The following is a 10,832-nucleotide window of genomic DNA, read 5'->3' on the forward strand; positions in this document are numbered from 1 at the left end:
CTTTAAGAAGGAAGATCAAAAGGGAGGAAGGAATTTCAGAACTTGGGCAGTGCGGTGTCTCAGTGGTTAGCACTGCTGCTTCACACGACCAGGGTCCCAGGTTCAATTCTGGCCTGGGGCGACTGTCTGTGTGGAGTTTGCACATTCTCCCTGTGTCTGTGTGGGTTTCCTCTGGGTGCTCCGGTTTCCTCCCACAGTCCAAAGTTGTGCAGGTCAGGTGAATTGGCCATGCTAAATTGCCCACTGTATTAGGCAGAGGTCTGGGTGAGTTACTCTGCGAAGGGTCAATGTGGACTGGTTGGGCCGGAGGGCCTGTTTCCACACTGTAGGGAATCTAATCTAAAAACTTGCAATTTAGGAAAATACAGTCATGGAGAATGACTAAGAAAATACATTTTTCCATAATCTTGCACTTATCAGTACATTCACAAGAATACCAAATTAAAAGGGAACAACATTTTGCCAATTTGAAGGACCACTAAATTTTACACAGAATGAAGTGAATGCTGACTGGTTGACAAGTGAACAATGATTGGTAGAGGCCTTGTCATGGAGAATGCAATTCATAGATGATGGTTGACAGTTAACTACCAAACTTCATTTAAATTTAAACCAGGCAAGTTAAATTTGATTAGGCATGGTGGCACAGTGGTGAGAACTCACAGCGCCAGAGACCCGGGTTCAATTCCCGCCTCAGGCAATTGTCTGTGTGGAGTTTGCACATTCTCCCCATGTCTGCGTGGGTTTCCTCCGGGTGCTCCGGTTTCCTCCCACAGTCCAAAGATGTGCAGGTTAGGTGAATTGGCCATGCTAAATTACCCATAGTGTTAGGTGAAGGGGTAAATGTAAGGGAATGGGTCTGGGTGGGTTGATCTTCAGAGGGTCGATGTGGACTTGTTGGGCCGAAGGGCCTGTATCTACACTGTAAGTAATCTAACCTAATGACCATAGAGAATTAACCAGGATGGCTGTAGGTTAACTTAACTGTGGCTCTCTTTCATAATGCTGGCCTTTACTTGGTCCTATATGCTCCTTAGCAGAGGCAGTCCAGAGAAGGTTCTCTAAGTTGATCCTGAGTACAGAGGTATTTTCTTATGAGAAGATGTTGAGTGGGTCGTTACTATACTCATTGAAGTTTAGAAGAATAAGCGGCAATCTCATTGAAACATACAAGATTCTTAGGTGACAGATGTGGGTAAGTTGTTTTGCTTGGTGTGAGATTCTAGGACCAGAGGGCATAATCTCAAGGCTGTTGCAGCTGAATCATTCATTACATTAAAGGCTGAGATAGACAGATTTTTCAGCAGCAAGGGTTATGGGGAAATTGAAGGAAAGCCATGAGCTTGTTGAAAAGCATAGCAGACTGCATGGGCCAAATGGCCGACATCTGCCCCTACACCTTATGATCTATTTAATTCAAGTGCCCCTTCCCGCATCGTCCCAAGCCTTACCGAGTTTATTGTTACCATGGAGCTTGCAAACTTGTTTTGGTGTCAGGCCTTTCTACCATTTGCTGTTGGTTTCTCCTACATTTTCATTCATAGAGTCATAAAGCACAGGACCAGACCCTTCGGTCCAACCAGCCCATGCTGACCATAATCCCAAAATAAATTAGTCCCATCTGCCTGCACTTGGCTCACATCCTTTCAAACATTTCTTATTCGTCCAAATATTTTTTAAACATTGTAACTATACTCACATTTATCACTTCCTCTGGAGGTTCATTCCACATATGAACGACTCTCTGTGTAGAACAGTTGTCTCTCATGCCTTTAAAATCTTTCTCTTCGCAGCTTACAAATATGCCGCCAGTCATACAGACATAGATGTGGAAACAGACACTTCGGTCCAAATTGTCAATGCCGACCAGATATCCAAAATTAATCTAGTCCTATCTGCCAGCCTTTGGCCTATATCACTCTAAACCCTTTCTATTCATATACTCATGCGGATAGCTTTTAAATGTTGTAATTGTACCAGCTCATTCTATCAATGCATCACCATCTGCAATGAACAAGTTGCCCCTTAGGTCCCTTTTAAATCTTTCCCATCTCATCTTAGTCGTATGGCCTCTAACTCTAGAATTCTTTGTTCGAAAGGGGTTATATTTTGTAACCAGCCAAATCATTCCCCAATAAAAAGTGATTCCCTGCTATTTTTAGGCTCAGGGCTACCCCTACTTTTTCGAGACCTGTAGTAAGTTCCCTCTCGAAGTAAACTTTAAGCAGTGGCACCTCTAATCATTTTCCCATTAACCCTTTGAATAGCATGCTGGCAAGTAATTTGCTTTTAAGATGGAGAATCTTTTATTTTGTCCACTAACAAGGTCTGTGAGACTAAATTGGTCACCATGGTCAGGCAGCATCAGAGGAGCAGGAAAATCGACGTTTCGGGCAGGAGCCCTTCATCCTGCTCCTCGGATGCTGCCTGACCTGCTGTACTTTTCCAGCACCATTCTAATCTTGCCTCCGATTTCCAGCATCTGCAGTCCACACTTTCGCCTAAATTGGTCACCATTCCCATGGATACAAATTCCTGACAACTGTCCTGGTCAATGGCCATATCTGAGGCAACATTGACCAGCTTTGATGTTACAGACATTGCTCTTGCAGCTTGAGTATCTGGGGAACACTTGAAATAACTTTCCTTTACTTGACCCTATTTTCCATAGTAGAATCACTTGGGGCAGTTTCCCACTTGTTCCCAACTGGATCTCTCCCTTAAACAGTTGAGGACAGTTCTGTTTCCTCTGCCTGGCTTCCCTTTTCTATCCAGCTTGTGTCTACCACACTCCTTTCTCGCTCTGGGTCTGTGACAATTTCTGGACCCTAGCTTCCCTGTTTTAAAGGTCTGTGCTTGTATCCACCAATTAAAAATGAGGTGCTTAAGTCATTTAAATTCTGGCTCTATCTGGTTGGGCCTTTCTTGCAGTATGGAGCATTTACGTATAGTTCTCTGAAACTAAGTGGCACACATTTAAAATAGTGTGCTTTGGTGCCTCGTACTCTCCTTAGGTAAGACAGGGTAAATCAGTGGATGAATATTTTGAGAAATCAGCTAAGAGTCAATTTTGGTAAGTTTCATGGAGGATTCTCTCCATGAGTTCAAATGAAATTTCTCAAGCAATTCTCCGAAATATGCCTCACCAACTATGCACAACACCATGGCGCTCTGCGTGTCTGATCTCTCCTTCTCATAGGCGTACGTATTTACAACTGCCAAGGCCTCCCAGAATTCCCAGCAACAGTGCTATATTGAGAACACAATTGTGGATCGAGGCAAGCTCTGTCAGTCTCAAGCTGCCCTGCACGGTTCCTTCAGTTCAGGAATTGTCCCAGGTATGGCAGATAGAGGGAAATTGGCAGGCTAATTTGTGGGCTGGAATTTGGAGGTCCTGGGGGACAAGATGTGCACAGAAGGAATGCCCTCTTCCCTCAAGACCAGCAAAAGAAATATTGCCAACATACTCAGATAGCCTGATCCTGGTCTGCTACCCAGGTCCGTTCTGTTTCCATTGTCCGTGCAGCAATGCCTCAAGATGGTCAATGACCTTCTGCACTCCACAAATGTAAGTGCCACCATCTTCTCTCCACTACATCACCCACTTCCAACCACAATTCACGATCAATCATTCTCAATATTGCATGTAAGTGAATGAAAATATAGGCAGTCTGATTAATAAATTTGCAGACCACAGTTGTGAATAGTGAGGAAGATTATCAAAGGACACAACAGGATATAGAGCAGTTAGAAAGTTGGGAAGGGAAATGGCAAGTCAAGTTTAAGCCAGAGAAGTGTGAAGTGGTGAATTTTGGGAGGTCAAATACAAGAAGAGAGTGAACAATGATTGGTAGGACCCTTAGGAGCATTGATGTACAAAGGGATTTTGTACATAGGTCGCTGGAAGTGGCAACACAGGTAGATAACATTATAGATAAGGCATATGGCGTGCTTGGTAAAAACAATGACTGCAGATGCTGGAAACCAGATTCTGGATTAGTGGTGCTGGAAGAGCACAGCAGTCCTCGAATGCTGCCTGAACTGCTGTGCTCTTCCAGCACCACTAATACAGAATATGGCATGCTTGTCTTCGTCAGTTGGGGAATTAGGTATAAAGGTTAGTGAGTCATGTTGCAGCTATATAAATCTTTAGTTAGGCCACTTTGGAGTATTATGTGCAATTCTGGTCACCACATTATAGGAAGGATATGGAGGTTTCAGAGAGGATGCAATAGTGCTGTAGTAGGATGTTGCCTGGATTGGAGTGTATTAGCTTTAATGAGAGGTTGGACAAATTTGGATTGTTTTCACCAGTGTTGGAGGCTGACCGGCAACCTCATGGCGGTATATAAAATTATGAGTAACATGGAGAGTCATAGAGTCATGGAGACGTACAGCGTGGAAACAGACCATTCGGTCCAACCCATCCATGTCGACCAGATATCCCAACCCAATCTAGTCCCACCTGCCAGCACCTGGCCCATAGCCCTCCAAACCCTTCCTATTCATATACCCATCCAAATGCCTCTTAAATGTTCCCACTGTACCAGCCTCCACCACATCCTCTGGCAGCTCATTCCATACACGTACCACCCTCTGTGTGAAAACGTTGCCCCTAAGGTCTCTTTTATATCTTTCCCCTCTCACCCTAAATCTATGCCCTCTAGTTCTGGACTCCCTGACCCCAGGGAAAAGACTTTGTCTATTTATCCTATCCATGCCCCTCATAAGTTTGTAAACCTCTATAAGGTCACCCCTCAGCCTCCGACGCTCCAGGGAAAACAGCCCCAACCTGTTCAGCCTCTCCCTGTAGCTCAGATCTTCCAATCCTGGCAACATCGTTGTAAATCTTTTCTGAACCCTTTCAAGTTTCACAACATCTTTCCGATAGGAAGGAGAACAGAATTGCATGCAATATTCCAACAGTGGCCTAACCAATGTCCTGTACAGCCGCAACATGACCTCCCAACTCCTGTACTCAATACTCTGACCAATAAAGGAAAGCATACCAAACGCCTTCTTCACTATCCTATCTACCTGCGACTCCACTTTCAAGGAGCTATGAACCTGCACTGCTAGGTCTCTTTGTTCAGCAACACTCCCTATGACCTTACCATTAAGTGTATAAATCCTGCTAAGATTTGCTTTCCCAAAATACAGCACCTCGCATTTATTGAGCCAGTTCTGTATTCAAATGGCTAGTTCTCCCTGTATTCCATGAGATCTAACCTTGCTAATCAGTCTCCCATGGGGAACCTTGTTGAATGCCTTACTGAAGTCCATACAGATCACATCTACTGCTCTGCCCTCATCAATCTTCTTTGTTACTTCTTCAAAAAACTTCTTCAACATGATTTCCCATGCACAAAGCCATGTTGACTATCCCGAATCAGCCCTTGCCTTTCCAAATACATATACATCCTGTCCCTCAGGATTCCCTCCAACAACTTGCCCACCACTGAGGTCAGGCTCACCGGTCTATATTCCCTGGCTTGTCTTTACCGCCCTTCTTAAACAGTGGCCCCACGTTTGCCAACCTCCAGTCATCCAGCACCTCACCTGTGACTATCGATGATACAAACATCTCAGCAAGAGGCCCAGCAATGACTTCTCTAGCTTCCCACAGAGTTCTCGGGTACACCAGATCAGGTCATGGGGAATTATCCACCTTTAACCATTTCAAGACATCCAGCACTCCCTCCTCTGTAATCTGGACATTTTGCAAGATGTCACCATCTATTTCCCTACAGTCTATATCTTCCATATCCTTTTGCACAGTAAATACTGATGCAAAATATTCATTTAGTATCTCCCCCATTTTCTGTGGCTCCACACAAAGGCCGCCTTGCTGATCTTTGAGGGGCCCGATTCTCTCCCTAGTTACCCTTTTGTCCTTAATATATTCGTAAAAACACTTTGGATTCTCCTTAACTCTATTTGCCAAAGCTATCTCATGTCCCCGTTTTGCCCTCCTGATTTCCCTCTTAAGTATACTCCTACTTCCTTTGTACTCTTCTAAGGATTCACTCATTCTATCCTGTCTGTACCTGACATATGCTTCCTTCTTTTTCTTAACCAAACCCTCAATTTCTTTTGTCATCCAGCATTCCCTATACCTACCAGCCTTCCCTTTCACCCTGACAGGAATATACTTTCTCTGGATTCTTGTTATCTCATTTCTGAAGGCTTCCCATTTTCCAGCCGTCTCTTTACCTGCGAACATCTGCCTCCAATCAGCTTTTGAAAGTTCTTGCCTAATACCGTCAAAATTGGCCTTTCTCCAATTTAGAACTTCAACTTTTAGATGGAGTTTTTTTTCCCAGGGTGGATATGTGAAATCCTAGGGGACATAAATTTAAGATGAGAGGTTGTAGATTTAAAGGAGATGTGCAAGGCAAGTCTTTTACTCACAGGGTGGTTGATCCCTGAAACGCTTTGCTGGGAGAAGTGGGAGAAGCAGATATGATAGTAATGTTTAAGAGGCATTTAGACAGACTCATGAACAAGCAGGGAATAGAGAGATATAGATCATATGCAGATCGATGGAATTAGTTTAGAATGGAATAATGATGGGCTGAAGGGCCTGTTCTTATGTTGTATTGTTCTGTTTCGTCCTCCTTTAATCATTCTCACCCACATGACCACCCTGGCTGATTAACCCAACATTGTCTTTCCCCTTCATATGCACTCACACAGGGTAGATCACTACTTTCCCACAAACTGAACCAGAACTAATAGCTGTGCCAGACTTTTTAGTTTCACTCAATCCCTCCCTTTGTCTCATTCCCTATGAAAACAGCCCGTCATAAGGGAGATAAAGCCAAGGCTGGTGACCAACTTCACCCCCAGTATTCCTAACTTTCTTGCCAATGTCATTCAGGAATTGGAAGACATGGCCTTGTCAGCCTGTTCTGTCACAGTGGACATAATTGGTCCCTTTAACTGTTGCATTAACCTTATAAAAGAGGTGAAGAAGTCAGCTACCTCTTCCTTGACAATCTTGGGATGAAATGGTCGAGGGAGAGCTCTGTTTCTCGACCTTTCTTTGCAAAACATGTGCCCTCAAAGTATCAGTAAATCTACAAGTCCTGCTGCTGTTGAGCTCCTCATTCAAAGATCCAGTTTTGACAGTAATGTGGTCTTTTACCAATTAGGTGGACTTTTCTTCAGTCCAAGACTCAATGTAAAGGTTAGGTAAGAGGTACGTCCACTTGTAGGTGTGACAGGTTTGCACACGTGATTAACTCCTTTAAGCTCATAACATAAAAGCATGTGGGTAAAACTTATGGCAGCAACACAGGACATTCTGGCCCGACCAACTTCAATTTTTAGGTCATGTTTAAAAAGGGCACCCAAGGGCTGTAGTGAACTTTGAGTCATCATCTCCACCATCCCCCTGGACATGTTTCAGACAGCCCAGAGAAAGCCCCCAGTCTGAATGCTGAATATAGGATTAAAGACAGGAATCTTGGGAGTATGGAGGAACAGAGGGATCTGGGTGTGCAAGTACATAGATCCCTCAAAGTTGTCATCCAAGTGGAAAGGGTTGTTCAGAAAGCATATGGTGTTTTGGCTTTCATTAACAGGGGGATCGAGTTTAAGAGCCGCGAGGTTTTGCTGCAGCTCTACAAGTCCCTGGTGAGACCACACTTGGAATATTGTGTTAAGTTCTGGTCGCCCTACTATAGGAAAGATACAGAGGCTTTGGAGAAGGTGCAAAGAAGGTTTACCAGGAAGCTGCCTGGACTGGAGGGCTTGCCTTCTGAAGAAAGGTTGAATAAACTCGGACTTTTCTCTCTGGGGAGAAGGAGGAAGAGAGGAGACCTGATCGAGGTATACAAGATAATGAGTGGAATAGATAGAGTCAATAGCCAGAGACTTTTCCCCAGGGCAGGATTGACTGGTACGAGAAGTCATAGCTTGAAGATATTAGGAGGAAAGTATAAAGGAGATGTCAGAAGTAGGTTCTTTACGCAGAGATTTGTGAATGCATGGAATGTGTTCCCAGCTGTGATGGTGGAAGCAGAGTCATTGGGGACATTTAAGCAACTGCTGGACATGCACATGGATAGCAGTGAGTTGAGGGGTGCGTAGGTTAAATTACTATATTTTACATTAGGATTAAATCTCAGCACTACATTGTGGGCCAAAGGGCCTGTTCTGTGCTGTACTTTTCTATGTCCTATGTTCTATGTTCAGTATCACCTTTTGTGGACTGCTCCATGAGAGAAACAAGGCGCTGTTTTCCACAGACGGGAACATAAGGCCATCCGTAGCGTGGGCTATGGATCTACAAATGTCCATAGGAACCAGCAGACAAACTGGATAAATAATCTCTTGCACGCCCACCAGAGTACATGCCACTCTCTAACCCAAGCTTCCTGTCCTGATAAGTGAGTTTGCCCTGTTAGCTTGACACACACAGAACTGTTGCGCACAAGATTGAGTTCTGTCCATCTTCATCACAAACTTCGCATGGAATCAAGATCTGACGCTTCATTGCACCTCCCCATGTTGCACTGCGAGCACCACAGTTACACTGTGTCTCACAGATTTACCAAGGTTCACACTTTACAGGTCAAATTGACTGAACACTGAATGCTGCCTTTCACTCATCTGGAGACAAGTGGAATCTATTCTCTATTGATTGGTTGATAGTACTGAAGAACCTGGTTCCTCACTTTATGTGCTGCCACTTGCTGAGGCTCCCACGGGCTGAATTTATTGACCTCTCCAAAATAGTTTTTAAAAATTCCAATACCTTTCTGTTCTGAAGACAACTCATACCAAACTTTAAATGTTAACTCAACTTCTCTCCCTAGAGATACTGCCAGACCCCCTACTGAGATTCTCAAGAGTTCTCTGTGTTTGTTTCAGATTTCCTGCGTCCGCTGAATTTTGCCTTCATTCCTTAAGTGTTTAACTGCATGAAGACAACAGCCAGTGACAGAGAGTTCTCATGAGCTGGTTGACATGGAGAGACATCAACCCTAAAACTGTATGCATTCAGAACAGAATGCACTACAATACAATAGAAAAGAAATTTATTGTCACATGTTCTTCAACATTAAAAATTAGAGTGAAAAGTTTTCTAAATTGCTCACCATGGCACCTATAGTAATGACTGAAATCACGCATGACAACTTAAAAAAGTAAAATTAAGACAAAGTTCATCACTGTTCAGTTAAAGGCTCCTAGGCTCGGGGAAAGCTGATTTAGGAACAATATAATATCCTGAAGACACAGTCAGGATGAGTCCCCGTGCAGTGTTTCTCGATACAAGGCTGGAAGCTTCCGCTGAAGAAGACCACCATGCCGGGCCAAGACTGCCACTCCTGGGTGAGACTGACTGCCAGACTACTGGAATACCTGGACACTGACGATGAAGAAGACCTCCACACAGGGATGAGACCTCCATGCTGGGACAAGACTGCCACACCAGGAGACTGCCATGCCGGGCCGAGACTGACTTTCTCCTGCTTCAGTTGCCTGGACCTGGAGCCTTGGCCTAGCCTACGAGTCTGGGCCAGGGGAGTCAGCCTGTTCCTCGCTCACCAGGAGACCCTGGGGACTGATAAGAAAAGAAAACAAAGAAAAAAGAAAAAGATCAAAAGTCAAAATAAGAAAGAAAAGAGAAAGAAAGCCAACAGAAATGGACGAACCCTAGGCTGAGCCCCCCACGTCCCACTGTCATCTTGAGAAAGACGTCATTTGAGCAAGATACACATTATTAATGAATGGGCAGAATAATGGATGAAGATTACACTTACCAGAGCTTGGAGGAAAGTTGATCACGCACCTGCCATGTTTTTGACTAACAAAATTGCTCCCATAACTACAGTTGAGAGACAAAAAAACTGCAGATGCTGGAAGCCAAAGTAGACAGTCAGGAGGCTGGAAGAACACAGCAAGCCAGGCAGCATCAGGAGGTGGAGAAGTCAACATTTCGGGTGTAACCCTTCTTCAGGACTGGGGGTGGCTTGCTGTGCTCTTCCAGCCTCCTGCTTGTTCATAACTGCAGTGGCTGAGTGTTAATGAGGATTGAGTATTGCGAATATCTTGCGAATAAATGCAAATCAAGGTTGGGAGCGATGATCTGCCTGAAAGCTTTTGAGAACTTCATAGTAAAACTTTGACTGGGAACTGAATGCCAACTACTACCTGTCAATTTTAGTTCTCCCACCTACACTGCTAAAAGCTCTGAGCAGCCTCGTTGTTTTTAATTTGCTGCAGGAGTTTGTGGAATATGACAAGAATAAGCTTCTTTCTCTCCTTATGCCAATGACCCTACATGCAGCGGGTTTACTGTTGCAGATCCAGCCCACATAATTAATGAGGAACACCCAGGAAACTTGAGCTGGTGAGTGGCAGATTTCCACTGTCTAGCGGAAATCATGCCCCCTTCCTGCTGCAGCACATGGGATGGAACCTGTTGCTGGAGGTCCAAGTCACCGAGACATTAGAACATTTTTGCTGTAAGTGAGTCGAGTCTATTTTGTTAAGATTTGTGACTGACAAAGATGTTATTTTAAATTGGGCTTGAGATGTGACTGCTAAATTTATTCGAGAACTGAATGCCAGTATTGACTTAATGGATTGCATATTTCCATCTACAATAGAGAATCTGTCATGGATAATAAATGCAAAGAGATCTCTGCAGTAATCAGTTTGCTTAAGTCCTCACCATGGGGTGGGGGTGGGGTGGGAATTAGACTAGACCTTGAATTGTTAATCAGGTCTGTTAGAAGGCAGCTTGACGAATGCAATTCTCGATCACTCACAATTGCTAGGTGACCTCTGGAACTGGAAATACTTCCTGTGGAAAATCGTGG

This window comes from Chiloscyllium plagiosum, unplaced genomic scaffold (assembly GCF_037043375.1).
Source record: "Chiloscyllium plagiosum isolate Xiang-an unplaced genomic scaffold, Cpla_swu_hap1 HiC_scaffold_3, whole genome shotgun sequence".
Taxonomy (NCBI): Eukaryota; Metazoa; Chordata; class Chondrichthyes; order Orectolobiformes; family Hemiscylliidae; genus Chiloscyllium; species Chiloscyllium plagiosum.